Genomic DNA, 17,863 nt, shown 5'->3' on the forward strand with positions numbered 1-17,863 from the left:
ACCACAAAAATCATCAATAATTTGCATTAAACACATATTAGACCTCATGGCATCATAACTAACTCAACTCACTCTATAAGCATAAATATAATCAAAAAATCATGTAATAAGCTAAGAGAATGGTTGATTTGACTAGGTTAGGAGGTAAAATGAGCCCATATAATTACCCATTTATGAGGCTCATCATCACCCCCCTACTGAAAGTGTTGCTCATCCTCTGAGCAACTTAGTCCATCTCCTCATCTTTTATGGCCTTGGTGGCCTCCCTAGCATCCCATGCTTTTGATGTGGTCTCCTCTTCCTTGTCATAGAATCCTGCCTTCCTGTCTACCTCTTCCCACTGTTGTTGCTCTTCTTCTTCTTTTCTGCCTTCCAGCATGCCTAGCAGCAGTGGGGGACTCAATTTTAGGCCAATCCAATTGACCTGCAACCTCTGCATGGAGCACTTATACATGGGCACTCTCCTTAATGCCTCCCTCATCCTCATTGGGGAATGATATTCCCTGATCTGCAGACTGTGTGGTAAGGTATTCCATCTCCTCATACAGGCATGTACACAGTCATCCCCAAGTAATCTTTCCATATCCTCAAAATGTGCAATGGCTTGTGCTTGGTCACTGATATATCTAGGTGCAATCTGAGGATTATGTGCAAGTAGGTTATGTGTGCTGATGAGGGCCATGGGGTCTGATGGCTTAGCTCTGATCATTAATGGCTCATTCTACTCCTTTATCATCAACCTTCTTATTTCTGTTGCCCTTAACTCTTCATGGTTCATCCATGAGGCCATGGCCATTAGTTGTAGGTCCCCTAGCCTAGCATTGGGGTCCCACACATTCATGTCTGTGAGGGCCATATTATGCAGGTAGAATTCTGCCATCTTTGCCTTATCTTCTAATGTGCTTTGGTCACACAGGTCCATAAACTGCCTGTAATCTTGGAAAGGCATGGTGCCTCTTTGTGCCAAAGTCTTTATCTGAAATTGCATCCACTGGTCCTTGAGATACAGGCCATAGGATTTTGTTGGTTGCCTACATTGCAATGCCTCTATGGACCAGCTGGCCATGCATGCCAGTTGGGTCTCTTTCTCTTGCAGCTGCCTCCTTAGCAATTCATTTTCTGTTTCAAGTTGGCTCCTTGCAACTGCTTCTCTGTGTCTGACAATACTTAACTCTCTGCCCATTTCTCTGAGTTTATTCTCCATATGGCCAATATCCTCAACCCCATTTGATTTGGTTATTTGCATCCACCTATGGGTCCTTATCTTTTCTTTCTCCAATTCAAAGAATAGTGGAATTGCAAATTTTTGTGGAATGATTCTTCCTCCCTCAAGAAAATTGTAGTAAGAGCCAAGACTAGGCTGGGGATCAGGTTCTTGTGCCTCTGTTGCTTCCTCCTTTCCCTATGGCTATCCTTCTACTCTTTTTTCAAGTTTTTCGGTCTCCTGTAGTTTTGACAGGGTCTCCTGTAGAACAGTCTGTGCCTCCTGTAGAACTGTTTTTGAGTCCTGTAGTTCTACTTTTTCTTTCCATGTGGGAGATCTAGGAGTCCCCCTTTCATAAGTGATAGGTGCCTTGGAAGGGGATTATTTTCCTTGGGTAGAGGGTGAATCTTCAATAACAATTGGCACTTTAGAAGAAGGCTGGGGTTTCCCTGTTTTGATCCTTGTGCTCTTCCTAGCCCTGAAATACATTGAGGTCTGCCTCTTCCTCTTTTGTTTTGGCTTAATTGGATTGCTGAGGGTAGTGAGAGCAGCTGCTACCTCTCTTTCTAGGGTCTCAGGAGATACTTCTGTCTTTTCTGCCCCTTTTCCTCCTTCTGTCTCTGTTTCTGTCTCTGTTTGCTCTGTTTTCTCCTTCTCTCTTTTGGTTTCTTTCTTCTTCCCTTCTTGTTCCTCTAAATCACCAATTTCTTCTCCTTCTCCCCCTTGCTGCTCTTCCTCCTCACTACCAGTAGGGCTAATATCATAGGTCAGGGCCTTTATGTCATCTTCAGCAGTCATGTTTCGGAAAATTTCCCATGCTATAGGGATTGTAAATGTATGGAGGGATTCTTCCACTAAAATTTTGATTAACGCATGGTGAGCTCGCTAGTTTGGATTTCCTACTTCTACTTTAGTAGTGGAGTCAATGAGGGATTGCAGGAGGAAGGAAGGGATGCTGAGCTTCTGAGGGGCTGGAGTGTCCATGCCATACCTTCATTCATGCATGATTCTAAAGTGGTAACCATAGACAATGCTATACCTCCCCTCACAGGAAATATACATGAATATTTGATAGATAACCTCATCCCAAGGGTATGGTATGCTAGCTCTTCTTATTCCATTCTTATCTTCTACAGGAGTTTCATTGTTTTGGAAGAAATTTTTCTTGGCAGCTTGGCCAATTGTTTTTTCATCCTTACTCCAAGGCAACCCAAGAGGAAGGGTGGTGACCCTACTGATAAATTCAGGGGTTATCTCCATGGAAAGGCCCCTAAAGGTGACAGTGGCATGTGTTTTGGAGTGAGGGACCAAAGAGTGGGCAAATTCCTGAGCAATTTCCTCATCAAACCCTCAGAATTTCTCAAAAAAGTTCATCCAATTGGCTCTTGTGAATATGTCCATTACTTGGGGGTGTGCATGGAGCCTGGAGGAATTGGTGGGCTCCTTCCTCATAAAACCTCCTGTCATTTTTCCTATGCTTCCTTGGGAAACCAACTATGGAAATGGAGAGAACAATTTCTGAATAAAACAGAGAGACAGATAGACTGTGTTTTTTTTTTTTTTAAATAAGCAGCAATTCTTTTTATCAATTTCCTCCACCCAAAAGTTCTATTTTCTCTTCAAAACTAAACCACTGCTTGCATATTTTGATATTCAATGGAGGTATGCCAAGAACCTACCTCTGCAGCCCGAGAATTGTGCTAAAAACTGTGTTTTCCCTCTCCAAAACAGCTTACTGGCCCTCCTGTAGAACACTGCGAGCCCTCCTGTAGGTTCTCCTGTAGAACCTATAAGTGCTTCTATAGAACGTCGAGAGCAGGGATATGGGAGAGATCAGTGGAGAACAATAGGTATGAGGATTGTTGGGGCACAAGAAGGTAGCAGGAGTGGAGTTTTGAGGAGAGAATGAAGGAGAAAGGTGGTGAGAGTGCTTCGGCGAGGAGTACTTATTGCTTTTTATGGATATTTCCGGTGATGGAGGGTGAGCTGGCCAAGTGTACGTTGGCCCCATTCAGACCATTGGTCCCCACCTACCTTGTCATCATTTCCCTTTCCTTGTAATCATCTCTCATGATTGCATCGAAGTTCCCATCGCCTCCACTACCTGTCCTTGACATCTCTCTTGAGTTTGACTAAGCGCATGTGTGGTGACATCTTCGGATGAGTGAAGTCAACTGGATGAAGGTGGCCAAGTTAACTGGCCACCTCAACCCCAACCAGCCTCAACCATCTCGTTGTTGTTGCATGCTCTCTAATTATACCAATGCAAATAGAGGAGTGGGTTAGTTACTTACTTGAGATCCGAATGCGTTTGCTGTGAGGTGCTATGGCCTTTCCTTCTGCTGCATGCCTTTATTTATTTTGATGCATGCTTGTCTTCTTGCTGAGATATGGCTGTGCTGTGTGCAGGTTCCTTTCTGGCTAGATCTGATCTTCAGGTGTCTGCTTCAACCTTCATATTTGCACCCTCATGCTGCTGATGCTAGATTTTAATGGGATCAGCTGCTACAGGAATTCCTACAGGAGCTCCTGTAGCTGCTTCTCCCTTTGAAATTTTAGCTTTTTCTATGCTTGGAGCTGTGAGGATGATGCCAAAAATGTGGATAGAGATGGAGAGGTAATAGGTAAGCTGCAGGTGAGATTTAAGGTGCTGCTTCCTCTCTTATTTTTTGTTTTTTTTTTTTTCTCTTTACTAAAAACTGTTTTTTCTGGGTTTTTCTGGGACAGGAAGAAAAAATGATGATTGGGGTGTGATGCAGGTGTGGAATGGATGGCAAGGAGGATTTAAGACTGCAAGAGGATTTATAAATCTTTTATGAAGCTTCCCTGTTCCTCAAACTGCCTTTAAAATCCATTTCTAGCTCTCTGTAATTTCTACAGGAGCCTCCTGTAGAAAACACAGGGCCTCCTGTAGAAAACACAGTTTTCGAAAAAGAAGCACAGTGAGGTGAAAAGAATGTCAAGAATGATGGAGAAAGGTGAGGGAAGATAGGATAGGTGCTGGTATTGGTTTCAGAGCTCCCTTGGCACCTGTTGCTACTTCCTGTAGTCCTCTTGCAAACCTGCAATACAACTGGAAATTCATTTTTTTTTTCTTTTTCTTCTCTTTTTTTTTTTTTTTTTTTTCCGAAAACAACCAGGGCACCTCAGGGAGGTTTTCACCCTAGTTTCCTACCCTGGGCGCCTCCAAGGGAGGTTTTCACCCTAGTTTCCTACCCTGGGCACCTCCAAGGGAGGTTTTCACCCAGGGATCTTATTTTTTTTTCTTTTTTTCTTTTTTTGACACCACTGGGCCGCCTCCAGAGAGGTTTTCAACCCAATGATGGGACTCAAGTGCCTCATGGAGGTTTTCACTTGAGTCCTTATTATTTTTTGTTTTTTCTCTTTTTCTTCAGTGAGTGGGTGAAGTGGAGGCTAAGACATGCTCCACTACCATCACTGACTTATTCAATCCTTCAATGAACTCTCGCTTGGAGAGGGGTTTCTTGTAGACTTTCAACCAATGTCCATTGACAAGCATGGGGATGGCTTCATCATCAATGGTTCTGATCAGAACTGAACCATTGTCATTGCATTTCTCCACAGTGTAGGGTCCTAGCCATCTTGTCCTCAGCTTTCCCTTGAAATCTTTATATCTTGAATCATAGAGTAGTGCCCAATATCCCTCTTGAAATTGCTTCTCTTTGATGTTTTTGTCATGCCATATCTTCCTTTGAAGCTGAACTACCTCTGTGTGGAGAAGGGCCTGCAATCTTTGTTCATCCAATCCATTGAGCTGGAGTAATCTTTCTTTCTGTGCATGGCTAAGGTCTAGGTCCAGCTAAGCTGCCATCCTTAGTGTATTGAATTCAAATTCTATTGACAGCAAAGCCTTCTTCCCATAGACCAGTTCATAGGGTGTGAACCCTATAGTGGTCTTCCATGTTGTGTTGTAGGCCCAGGTGGCCTCAACTAATCTATCCGCCCAGTCTTTTCTGCTGCTGCTCACTACCTTGGTCAAGATCCCTCCCATTGGCTTGTGGATGGTAAGGGGTGGAAGTCCTGTGCTTGATTCTATGATGTGTAAGCAGGCTTTCAATCAGATTAGAAGTGAACTAGCTGCCTTGATCTGTAACCAACTCTTTTGGATACCCGAACTTGTAGAATATGTTTTCCCTCAAAAAATCAGCTACTTTTTCCTCTGTCGCTGCTTTGATTTCTTTTGTTTCTGCCCACTTTGTCAAGTAATCGGTGCACACAATGATGTATTGCTTCTGTTTTGAAGGAGGGCTGATAGGACCCACAAAGTCCATGCCCCACTTCTCAAATGGTTCAAAGGTCACTTGAGGCTGCATGGGCATTTCATCCTTTGGAGTGGGTTTCCCCATCCTTTGACACTGATCACACTGGCTGACATATCTCCTCACATCCTGATGAAGAGTGGGCCAATAGTAGCCTGCTTGCAGTATCTTGAAGGCAGTTCTTTTTGCTACAAAATGACCTCCACAAGGCCCATCATGACAAGTCAGGAGGATGTCAAAAACTTCCTCCTCCCTGACACATCTCCTCAAGATCTGATCTGGGCCAAGTTTGAAGAGATTTCCCCCAATCCAGGTGAAAGGGGTGTTTTTCCTTACTATCTTGCTCTTCTCTTTTGAGGATAAGTGTGGTGGGAACTGTGTTGAAACCAAGTAGTTTGCTATATCAACAAACCATGGAGAGAGTACTGAGATAGCAAACAGGTGTTCATTTGGCATTTGATCATCCACCATTCCTTCTTCACCTGCAGGCAAATTTACTCTAGACAAAAAGTCAGCAACAACATTTTCTTTACCAGGCTTATCAACAATGGTCAAATCAAATTGCTGCAGTAAAATCAACCATCTAATAATGCGACCATTTGCATCCGGTTTGTTCATTAGATATCTAATTGTAGCATGATCAGTGTGCACAAAATTTTGATAGCCTGTGATATAATGTCTGAATTTTTTTAAGGAATGCACTATAGCCAGGAGTTCCTTTTCGGTGACTATATAGTTTAGCTTTGCCTTTGACAAGTTTTTGCTTATAAAGTATATGGCATAAGTCAACTTTTCATCAATTTGTCCCAAGGCTGCTCCTATTTCTTTGTTCGAGGCATCAATGTGAATGTGGAAAGGTAGGGCCTAGTTTGGGCCTCTCAAAATGGGGGCAGTCACAAGCTTTCTCTTCGAGGTATCTAGGGCTTCTTGACAGTTTTCCAATCATATAAATTCGATATCTTTCCCTAAAAGGAAAAACAAAGGAGAGGCTAGCTTGGTGAAATCTTTAATGAATCTCCAGTAATACCCAGCTAAACCTAGGAAAATTCTGACATCTCTCACCTTTTGAGGAGGTGGGACCCTTTGGATAATGGAAATTTTGTTGGGGTCCACCTGCAATCCTTGTTGAGATATTTCATGACCTAGCATGGTCCCTTCAGTCATCAAAAATTCATATTTTTTTGGACTGAGGGACAGGTTCATCTCAATACACTTGACTATAACTTTTCCTAGGTTAGATAAAGCTTCCTGAAAATCAAAGCCAAAAGGAGTAAAGTCATCCATGTATATCTCTATTGCATCATGAACTAATTCGGACAATATACTCAGTACCTGCTCTTTGGAAAGTGGTTGGAGCGTTACACAAACCAAAAGGAAGGACCCAATATGCAAAGGTACCCCAAGGACAAGTGAAAGTAGTCTTATCTTGGTCTTCCGGGATGATTTGAATCTGATTGTACCCGCTAAACCCATCTAGGAAAGAGAAAAACTTTTTCCTTGCCAGACCACCTAACACTTGATCTATGAAATATAAAGGAAAATGGTCCTTTTTAGTGGCTTTGTTCAATTCTCGATAGTCGACACAGATTCTCCATTTACCATTTTTCTTTGGCACTAGCACCAAAGGAGAGACCCATTCACTGTTAGAGATGGGATAGATGAACCCTGCATCAATAAATTTTTGCAGTTCTTCCTTAACAATATCTTTAAGTGTTGGATTCATCCTCGTTTGAGGTTTTCTAACTGGCTTGCAATCCTCCTTGATGTATATATGATGAGTACATACTGAAGGGTGCACTCCCTTCATCTCCTTATAACTCCAAGCGAAGGTATCTAGGTGTTTTCTCAGGAAGCTACACAATTCCTTCTCCTGGGAAGTGGATAGGGATGGATTGATTTTCAAGGTTATTTCTGGGCCAAACTCTATATTCTTAACACGGAAAGAGGTCGGGTCAGCCACACAGAGATCAGTTGAGGGGTTGTTTTGGGTTTCTCTCACTATGTCCTTTAAGGGTAATACACTGGGAGGTGGATTCTGAATCAAATTTTCAATCATATCATCCTCATCTTGCAGTTTTCCCCCCATGACAGTTTCCAATGCACAAAGTGGTGCAGAATAGACTTCATCCTCATCTTCCTCCTCCAACCAGAGAGGTAGATCATGTTCTAGCAAGGGTTGGGCAGGAGAATATAGGACTAACTGCTTGGACATATGCCCATTCTTTATGGTCATGTTCCCAGCTCGACAGTTGATGTAGGCATCGGTGGTAGCCAACCAGGGTCTTCCCAGGATGAGAGGATACCCAGTGAGCTTTGCCTTCGGCTGGAGAACTAAGAAATTAGCAGGGTACTCCCAAGAATCAATGGAGACCATCACATCTTCCACAATCCCTTCAGGGGTCACGGTGGAGCGGTTTGCTAGCTGCAGTACTGTCATGGTCTTCCTCAAGGAGCCCTGGAGGTTAAGTTTGAGCATTGTGTCCTTTTTCATCACATTAATGGCAGCTCCCAGATCAATCAAGGTATGTGGGATCATGGTGCCATTGATGTGGACATCAACTACTGGGCTTCCAGGGTCCAGATATTTTGGACAGATTACCTACCCCAACATCAGGTCGGACAGTTGTCCTATGACATTGATGGTTGGGGCATCTCTCTTGCGCCTTCCTGGATGCCTAAAGCACTTCTCTTTGATCAACCTATTATAGATAGGCACATATTTTATGGCTTGGAGAAGTGGTATATTCACACATAACTGTTTTAATTCTCCCAGGAGTTCAGTTTCTTCTGGGGTAGGCTGGACGGTTGCGGATAATCTCTTAGGAAAGGGTGGATTTGCTTCAGGGTCACTTTCCTCTTTATCTTCCTCAACCTCCCTGGGTGGAGGCTGACTATCTAGGAGAACCTTCCCAGATCGTAGGTTAATCTCCTGAATCTCCACAACATAAGTTGGGCATGCTGGTTCCCCACTATACACTTGTCGAGCCTATCTGTTGTCTGGGTTCGAGTTCGGTTGGGAAGGCATTTGGGGTTGCCTTGGTGGAGTAGAAGGTAATGGTTGTGGTTGAGCAGGTGGTGAAGGCAAAAGAGCAGGAGGAGAGTTGTACTGGGGCCTCCACCCCTGATGAGATGCATTCCACTGAGGTTGCGGCTAAGCATAGGATTGAAATGAATGAGCAGCTGGTTGGGCATGATATTGAGATGGGAAGGACCAAGGAGGAGGCGTGGACCAGGAAGGATGAGCAGGAGGGCCCCAAGAAGGTATGGAAGTGACTTGGTTGGGGTGGTAGTATGCCTGAGATGTCCCTTGCATCCCCTACCGATATGGTCTAGATCCATGCGGTCTCCTTTGGTACATGAAATAGAGTGGTTCAGTGGCTCCTTTGACCCCTTGGTATACCGCTTTAAGTCTGGGAAAGGAAGGGAACTTATCTGTAGAATGATCTTCCTCATAGACTGAATAAGCCTCTATAGAGTTCAATGGAAATTCATTTCTAGGATGCCTCCTGGTGCATCTAGGACAAAAAATGGCCAAAGCCCTCTCTACTTCCTCTTGTTTTCTTTTGATATGTAAGGTATACATTTGCATTGCAAGAGTCTGTAGCATATCACTCTTGAAGTCTTCCAGCATGTTTCCAATTTCTCCTTTAATGGATGAATTGGAAGAAGAGGTACTGGCTATGGATTGACTCCCCCTACCTTTCTTTCTAGCTGCTCTAGAATGGTTTCTAAAAACAGTCTTTAAGTCCTCATAAGATAGTTGGTAGATGTCTCCCCAAGCCAGCAGATGGAGGGTGTCTAGAAGGTCTTCCGAAATTCCCTTGAGCAAGATCAATTTCAGAGATTCAGGGTCAAGTGTACACCTGGCCCTTTTGTAACTGAGCTGGAACCTCTCTTCATAATCTTCCAAGGATTCATCACTTCCCATGGTCATTCAGAAGATTTCTTCTTTGGTATCTTTTGACCTACAGTAGTCTCGATACTTGTCATTAAAGGCCTACTGCATCTGAGCCCAAGTTGTGATGCTATTCCAGGTAACCCCATGAACCAGCGCAATGTTGCATCCTTGAGAGTAGAAGGGAATAGTTTCAACTTTTTCTCGTCTTCTGCATAGTCATAGGTTCGATAGATGACAACAAACTCAAACAAGAAGGTGTCAGGATCTTCTGTAGTCAAACCATGGAAGTGAGGTAGGGCTGAAGGACTTATATTCTTCATTTTGGTGTCCCCATTGGTCTCCTGAATGGGAAAGGTACCCTCTATTCTTTCACCATTCCCCCTAGCATTTTTGTTCAACCATTCGCTCCAAAGGAATGTTTTCTTCTTCTTCTGCTATAGGTTCTTCAAATATCTCAGGTTTCTCACCTAAAGGTTCTTCTTGATCGTAGCCACTGAAGAAGAGAGAAGGTTGGCTGTGTGAAGCAGTGGGGGTGTTGGGCAAAAATTTTCATGAATTATCTCTATTTCTATGAGGCATAAAAGGAAATATTTTTGGTTGGTTTTTATTTCTTTTTCTCCACACTGATAGTACATGCAAAACTAAAATTGATTGAACAAAACAATTTGCAACTAATTGAAATGAACTTGCTGAAATGAAATTTGCAGAATTGAAGAGGAAAGCAAGGAAATGTAGAACTGAAAGAAAGGAAGTGACTAATCTACTTTTGTTGAAATGGAAATTGCAGAATTGAAAAGGAAAGCAAAAGAAATGCAAAACTGAAATGAACTTGCTGAAATGAAATTTGTAGAATTGAAGAGGAAAGCAAAGAAATGCAGAACTGAAAGAAAGGAAATGACTAATCTACTTTTGTTGAAATAAACTATTAGCAGAATGTTGCAATAGGAAATAGAAGAAAGAAGTAATCACAGAATACTCTGATGCTTCCCTGGAAATGATGCCAAAAATATGGTGAGCACCAATATTGCAGCAATAATGCTGCAACTCCTGGGCTGCCTACTTTACTCTTATCAACCCGGTAGTTCATAACAAACTTGGAAGTGACGGTGCTGTATGCACAAGTACTAGTTCTTACTGCAAGTTGTCACTTGGTCAGCCGGCACAAGATCACTAGGAGCTCAAGCCAACTTCTATGGATTCCAGAAGAAGCTTTATATGTGATGGAAGGAAAAAGAGATTACTCTACTGATGTTATTCTACTTGCAGAAAGGAAGACTGAAATGTAAAGCAAACCAAGGAAATCCTAGTTAACCACTAATCCTACTTTTGCAGAAAACACTATGAAAACCATGAAAAGAATTCCATTATATACTCAAGGAAGTGAACAAAATCTACCTAAGCTATTTCTGAAAGTAAATGAGCAAAAAAAAATCTTTTTGGATTTTTATGTATTTTTATGTGAATTTGTTATGCATGTAATTTATTTGTTTGTGGATGTGGCAGCGAATAGGTGGTGATGGAGGGTGGTTTTGGGACTTGAGAGGATGTAGGATGGTGTGGATGGGTCCTAGGAGGTCTCAGGTGGCCTTCTAGAGGCTTTTCCCAAACTCAGCCTTCAAAAGAAAGCCTACAGGAAAATCTATAGGAAGACACAAGAAATCTACAGGAGGAAAAACAACGTTCTACAAGAGGCCTACAGGAGGAGGCCGAGAGCATTTTTCACTATTTTTAGGGTGTGAGAGTGGGTGGATGAGGTGGATGAAGGTTGAAATGAGGTGTTGGGGTGCCTAGGGTCTACCAAGAATCATTAGGAGAGAGAAAGATGATTGGATTTGCTCAAGGAGAGAGGAAGAAATTCTATGGAAAATGCAGGAAACTAAGGCAGAATTGAGGGGAGACTTGGGTGACCTGTATGGCATGGATTAGATGGAGGATGAGTGGCTAATAGGTTGGACTGCTTCTAGAATATATTTGTTGCATAAACAACTGACAATCAACCAATGAGATTAAGCAAGCAAGGAAATAAGTGCATCTAAAAAACAGAGTTTTTGCATCAAAGTAAACTATGATCTATGGAAGAAAATGTTGATGACCATTGCATGAAAGAAAAGCATGAAAGAATACTATTGCAAATAAGGAAATGAGCATGATGAAGAAGTTCTAAAGCAAAGCAAACTAAACTATGAACTAATTAGAAAGCTGCAAACACTAGAAGTCCTATGAAGGAGGAAAATCTGTGTTTTTGGGGCAGCAAGAGGGTCTTTGCCTCAAATCATTGTCCCAAAGGGAGGAAGAGAGGCCAAGGCACTGCTGCTAGCCTTTTGGATCTTTTCTTTATCACTTCTTAACCTACTATTAAAAACACAAATGGACGCAAACTACTGAATCATAAAAAAACAACCTATTTTTAACCATAAAAGAAATATATTTAACAGCAACCTAATCTACAAACTGAAATGAAACATACAAATAAAGAAAAGAGGAGCTTGGTTGCTTAGATTGGGCCCTAACCCAAGAGCTTCAGCCCTCTGAGGTAACTCAGTTCTAACTCAAAAAGGATTCCATCTTTATTTTCAAAACAATAACAAGATTACATGAACTGTCAAAATAATAAGCTTCAAGTTGAGCAGAATTACATAAGCAATACTGCAGCAAAAATTCAACCCTAGTGAGGCCCTAGGCCTCTCTACTTATAAAAATGAGGCTCCCAATAGCTTCCTCAAAATCAGGGAGGCTTGGCTCCCAAAACTCGAGATAAACATCAGTTATCCTCCACTTGCTTGGTTGCTTGCTAATGCATTACTTGGTTGTCTGTACTCCGAGCTGAATGAAGGGGAATTCGAGGTGGGGAGTAATAAATGAGGGGGATTCCCTCCTATAAGTCCTCTCCTTTGTCCACTTCGAGTTATTGCTTCCATTTGTCCACCGTATCCTTGACTTTGACCACAAAAATCATCAATAATCTGCATTAAACACATATTAGACCTCATGGCATCATAACTAACTCAACTCACTCTATAAGCATAAATATAATAAGAAAATAATGTAATAAGCTAAGAGAATGGTTGATTTGACTAGGTTAGGAGGTAAAATGAGCCCATATAATTACCCATTTATGAGGCTCATCAGACATCCATGATGGATTCTTAGTTGTGGAAGTCTCTTAGTGAGCCTCAACCATGGGAGTTGGGTATAGTAGAGATAGGTAATAGAAGCCTTAAATATCACATATGAGCAAGGTGTCTCATTAATGAAAAGGACCTAAGGGAGAGAGTAAATGCCTTGGTTTCAATGTGAATATTTAGAGGGAGGAGTCTTCGTAGAAAAATTGATGTAAAGTATTAAAGTGTTTATTAGTGAAATTGTGAACTAGTGGAGGATTATGTTCAAAGGCTTGCATTGCCTCTAAAATGATTACAAGTATTAATACCTTTATGGATAAATCAAGAAATCAACTGTGTTGTAAAGGACCTTAAGTATTTATTATTGTAATGATTGGATCAGTTGTGAGGTTGAAAACCTAGAATGTATCCTTGTTTTGGGATAAGAAGAGTTGGAGGTCTTCTTATGACTGTGGCTTAGAAGAAATACTCCTTGTGAAAGTAGGCCTCGATATTGGCCTTTAGTTGGTGTTGTATTAGGCTAGTAGCGCTATGTTTATATAATTGAGAATGAGATAAATTTCACTCTAGTAGAAAAATTGTGAATAATGGTCGCATTCTGAATCCTTAGAGAAAAGCTTGGCTAATGGTTGTCGATGGGGAGTTGTGAATGCCTTTATAGGTTGGTAAAAGCCTTAATGTCCTTAAATGGAGTATGGGCAAGGTAATTTCCTCTTTAGTATTAAATTTGGTCAAAGGAGATAACATTTTCCACCATTGGAAGACCTGCCAAATTTGTTAATTTTGGATTTGAAATTTTGGCCCTAACCTCTAGTCATATAAGTTGGTGGTAGTTGTGACCACGGGCTTAGCTAAAAAGGGGTTAAAGTACAAAATTCAAATGATAAGAGGATGTTTTGGATATTCAAACATCTAGAAATTTATTTAATTACTGACCTTTAAAACATTCAGGTGTCACATATGAAATCCCTAAACCGTGTGACTGATCATATGCTAATATGGCATGCTAGCATGGCATGATGATGTGGTAGGATTATATGTCATGTAGATGTGGCAGGGAGGACAAAAAAGGATGACATAGTATGATGTGGTGTGAAGGTTCTATGTAGTCAACATGCAATCTGATGTAGTTCTTATCATGGTGGTTGATGTGGAGTTTGAGAATATAATAGAACTTTATAAAAATGGTTCTTTTAGGATTTCCAACATGTCAAATGGTCTAGATATCTAGAAATTTAAATATTTACATATGTTGACTATGATGAGGTGGTGTGATGATGGTCTGGCGCAAAGGCCTAACAATGCTGAGGTAGATGCCAAGTGATGGATGATGTGACATGATGATGCAGGATATCCAAAAGTGCATGATCTGGGAATCTAGAGATACGATTCTTTGGAAAATGGGGTTTTATGGAATTTCTAAGTGAGTAAACTTTGAATAGTCGAGAATCTAGATATCTAGATTCACATTTTTTTATTGAAATGTATTTCTTAGAACTTCTAGATGGTGGATGTTCTCAATATATAAAATTTTAGATATCCAGTAGTTTGACCCTTTTATAAAAGGGATTATTTGAAATATGTAGATTTGGATATGACTTGGCATGCCACATGTCTGGCTTCTAAACGTGGCACGATGCAATGCTGACATGCGAGCACAAGATTACGAAGTGTTATCCACGTGTGAAATGACATGGCACTATGTGGTGGTGACACGTGGGAACAAGACTGCAACGTGTCAATGGTATGATATGTTGATGTAACATAAGAAATGAAACATCTCAGGGCCATAGATTTGTCTATAATGTTTGAAATTTGATGAAATTTATGTTATTGGAAAGCTCTCAATGATTATAAGACAATGGTGGCCTTGGAAAAGGGGATTGATATGGCTAAAAGAAGAGAAATTTTAGATACTCCGCGTTCATAAAGTGACCATTGCATTGGGCATGTACATCCTGTACCCTCCAAAGGCCTTGAGTAGACTAGGTGTATTACATTCTTTCTTTTAGGAGTTACGAACTCATGATCAAATTCTTGAAGAATCATAACCTGTCAAATGAAGTTACTACTGATAATCACTATCTAATCAAGTATTGCATGAGTTTGGAATTTATAATGGATTTTGTAGTTTGAATCAAATTGTAATGATGCAACATCTAGACTATGTGAACGACGACTAAGGCTAGCTTCTCCTTATGATTGTAGTTGAAGGGAGGTCTTGACAAGTTCTTTCTCACATAGTAGATGGAATGCTTGTGATTTTTATCCCCTTGTTGAAATAACGCGATATTGACAAAAACCTTGGAGGCGGATAATTAAAGGATGTAATCCTTGTTAAATTTATGGAGGCTAATTAATGGGGCATTTTATAGAGCATTGAAAAGTTTGTTTTACATGTTTGTCCCATTGAAATGGGATGTCTTGGTGTAGTAACCTTAAGAAACCATTAGCATAAGTGGCATAATTAAGAACAAAATATTGTAAGAAGTTGAATTTTCCCTATAGACTTTGTAAGCACAAGGCCTTAAAGGGACACATTTCACTAATGGATTGGAAATTAAAAGGGTTAGCCATGATCCCATCTCGGGAAATGACGAAACCTAGTAATCATCCAATGGTGACACAAAACACACACTTAAGTATTTCAAGCAAATTTTGTATTTTTAACATCGTTTGAAGATGGTGTAGAGGTCTTTTAAGTGTTGTGATCACTTTTTGGATCGAATTGTGATGGCATAAAGATATGCCAAGATGAGATGAGTAAGGTCATGAAAATATAATTCATGGTGTGTTGGAAGGTAGTTCCAATGTTTTTGAGCTCGAAGGGCATAACACAACAAGTGAAAGTACCCCAAGGTGTGGAGAAAGTAGTCTTATATTAATGCTGTAATATACTCATTTATTATAAATTAAATTTTTTTATCAGCATAGCCAAACATTTGACAAGGAATGATAATACACAAAAAAACTTGTTATGTAAATTCTTCATATTGTCTCATTGTTCTATATAAATTCCATCCCTTCAACTATAGAAATGGGTTATCGAAATTCCTCTTCTTTCAAACACTATAATCTTCTTATCTAATATCATTGTCATTTTTTGCTCTTTGAGAGTTTTCCAACAATATAAATTTCACCCAAATTCGAGTTATGGAAAAAAAGTTATGATCCTCATAATTTTTCATGTACTATGTCATGCCAATAGTCGACATGTGGCAGCCGGTACATGTACCATCACCAAAGTCTACCATATCTCATGTTACATGGTTGACATATGGCATTTTTACATCTACACAACATCACCACACTATGCCGCCTCCATAAGGTGGACACATCAATTGTTTAACCACATCTAGATCCAAGAAAAATCTCATGATTTTCAACTCATTCAATTGTTCTGAATGTTGAATAGCTTATTCATAAGTAACATGTATTAATATAGGAGAGATCATTTATTTTGACATGTTTGAATGTCCTAGATATCGGATATATGTGTAGGGTTTAAACCTGGATTAGAATACGGCCATAGTTCCTTTGGTTGAATGTATAAAACCATGGGAAAAACCAACATGTGCCCAAAAATCGCTAAAAGTGAAATTCATGTGCCGAAAACTGCAAAAATCGAAGGCAAAGACCGTCCAAACTCCCATCCTCCCTCCCCCCCCACGTTGTGACTCCTTATGTGCGCAATGCATAGTAGTCATGAAAAGAATATAACACATACCCAACATTACCCCACTTGTTTTTTCTTTTGCATATAGGGGGGCACATGAGTACACAATCAACAATCCATGGCAATGATGCCCATTGTTTCTCTACAACAAGAGAAATTCTTGGTGCTCACAAATTTTGTTAATGCATCTGCAACATTATTCAAAATGTCCACCTTTACTAGCAACTCCTTCTTGTCTTTAATCAAATCCCTCACAAAGTGATACTAAACATCAATATGCTTTGTATTTGAATGATAAGCAGGGTTCTTCACTAAGAAAATTTCACTTTGGATGTCACGATATATCCTTATAACTAGTTGTACCGACTCTATACCCGAATACAATATTTTTAACCAAATTGCTTCTTTGCTTGCATGAGTGGTTGCCATGTATTCAACTTCTACAATTGAAAGTTCCACTACAAACTATCTCTTGCTCATCCAACTGGCTACTCCTCCTTATAGGTTAAACACATACCCACTTGTAGATATTATACAATCCAGATCTCCAACCTCATCTACATAAATATAGCCATGTATGTCTAATACTCTATTCAGTCTTAGTCTTCCTTGGTAGCACAATCCATAATTAGTAGTGCCACAAGAATGCCTAACATCCCTCTTTACTATTGTCCATTGCTTCTTCTTTGGTTTTGGCATATACCTTCTCAATACTCCCACTATATGTCTAATGTCTAGTCTTGTATAGACCATTGCGTACATTAAAATTCCAACTACATTGGCATATCCTCATCCTCTTTCTGTGTCATGGGACATTGATTTGTACATAAATTTACACCTATCGAAATAGGGACCTTCACCAATTTACTTTCCTGCATATTAAACTTCTGCAATATTTTCTCAACATACTTCTTTTGATTTAGCCAGAGTTTCCTCTTTGTCTGATCTCTTTTAATTTCCATGCAAAGAAATAAATTTTCAACACCAAGATCCTTCATATCAAATTTAGAGGAAAATTGAGTTTTCACACTCTCGCAAATTTCCCTAACATTTCCAATCAATAACATATCATCTACATACAAGATTAAATACATAAGATGGTCACCAACTAATTTAAAATACACATAGTGATATGCTTTGCTCCTTTTATATATATATATATATAGATATACCACATCCTTCTTGATTACTTCATCACATACAAGTACTTTTCAGTTTGCATACCAACTCCTTCTTACCCTTCATGACAAATCCTTTCGGTTGCTTCATGTAGATATTTTCCTCCATATCCCCATGTAGGAATGTTGTCTTCACATCCATATGTTCTACCTCAAAACCAAAATCAAAGGCAAGAAATAAAATCAATCTAATGGTAGCTAACTTTACAATAGGAGAAAAAATATCACCAAAGTTAATTCCCTACACCTCCAAATAACCTTTTGCTAATAACCGAGCTTTGTATTTCTCCATTTTTCCTTTTGCATTCAACTTCTTCTTAAACACCCATTTGCTACTAATGGGTTTTCTTATAGCCAACAACTCCACTAGATCCCAAGCCTCGTTATTTCTTCAACTATGGCCTTTTATTTATAGTTTTTCATCACCTGAATCTATTGCATCCCTAACAATTCTAGGATCATCATCAACAAAAAACATGGAAAAATTTGAATGAAAATATAAATG

Source organism: Pinus tabuliformis, chromosome 8 (assembly GCF_031772625.1).
Source record: "Pinus tabuliformis cultivar Carrire ecotype Pingquan chromosome 8, CPIR1, whole genome shotgun sequence".
Taxonomy (NCBI): domain Eukaryota; kingdom Viridiplantae; phylum Streptophyta; class Pinopsida; order Pinales; family Pinaceae; genus Pinus; species Pinus tabuliformis.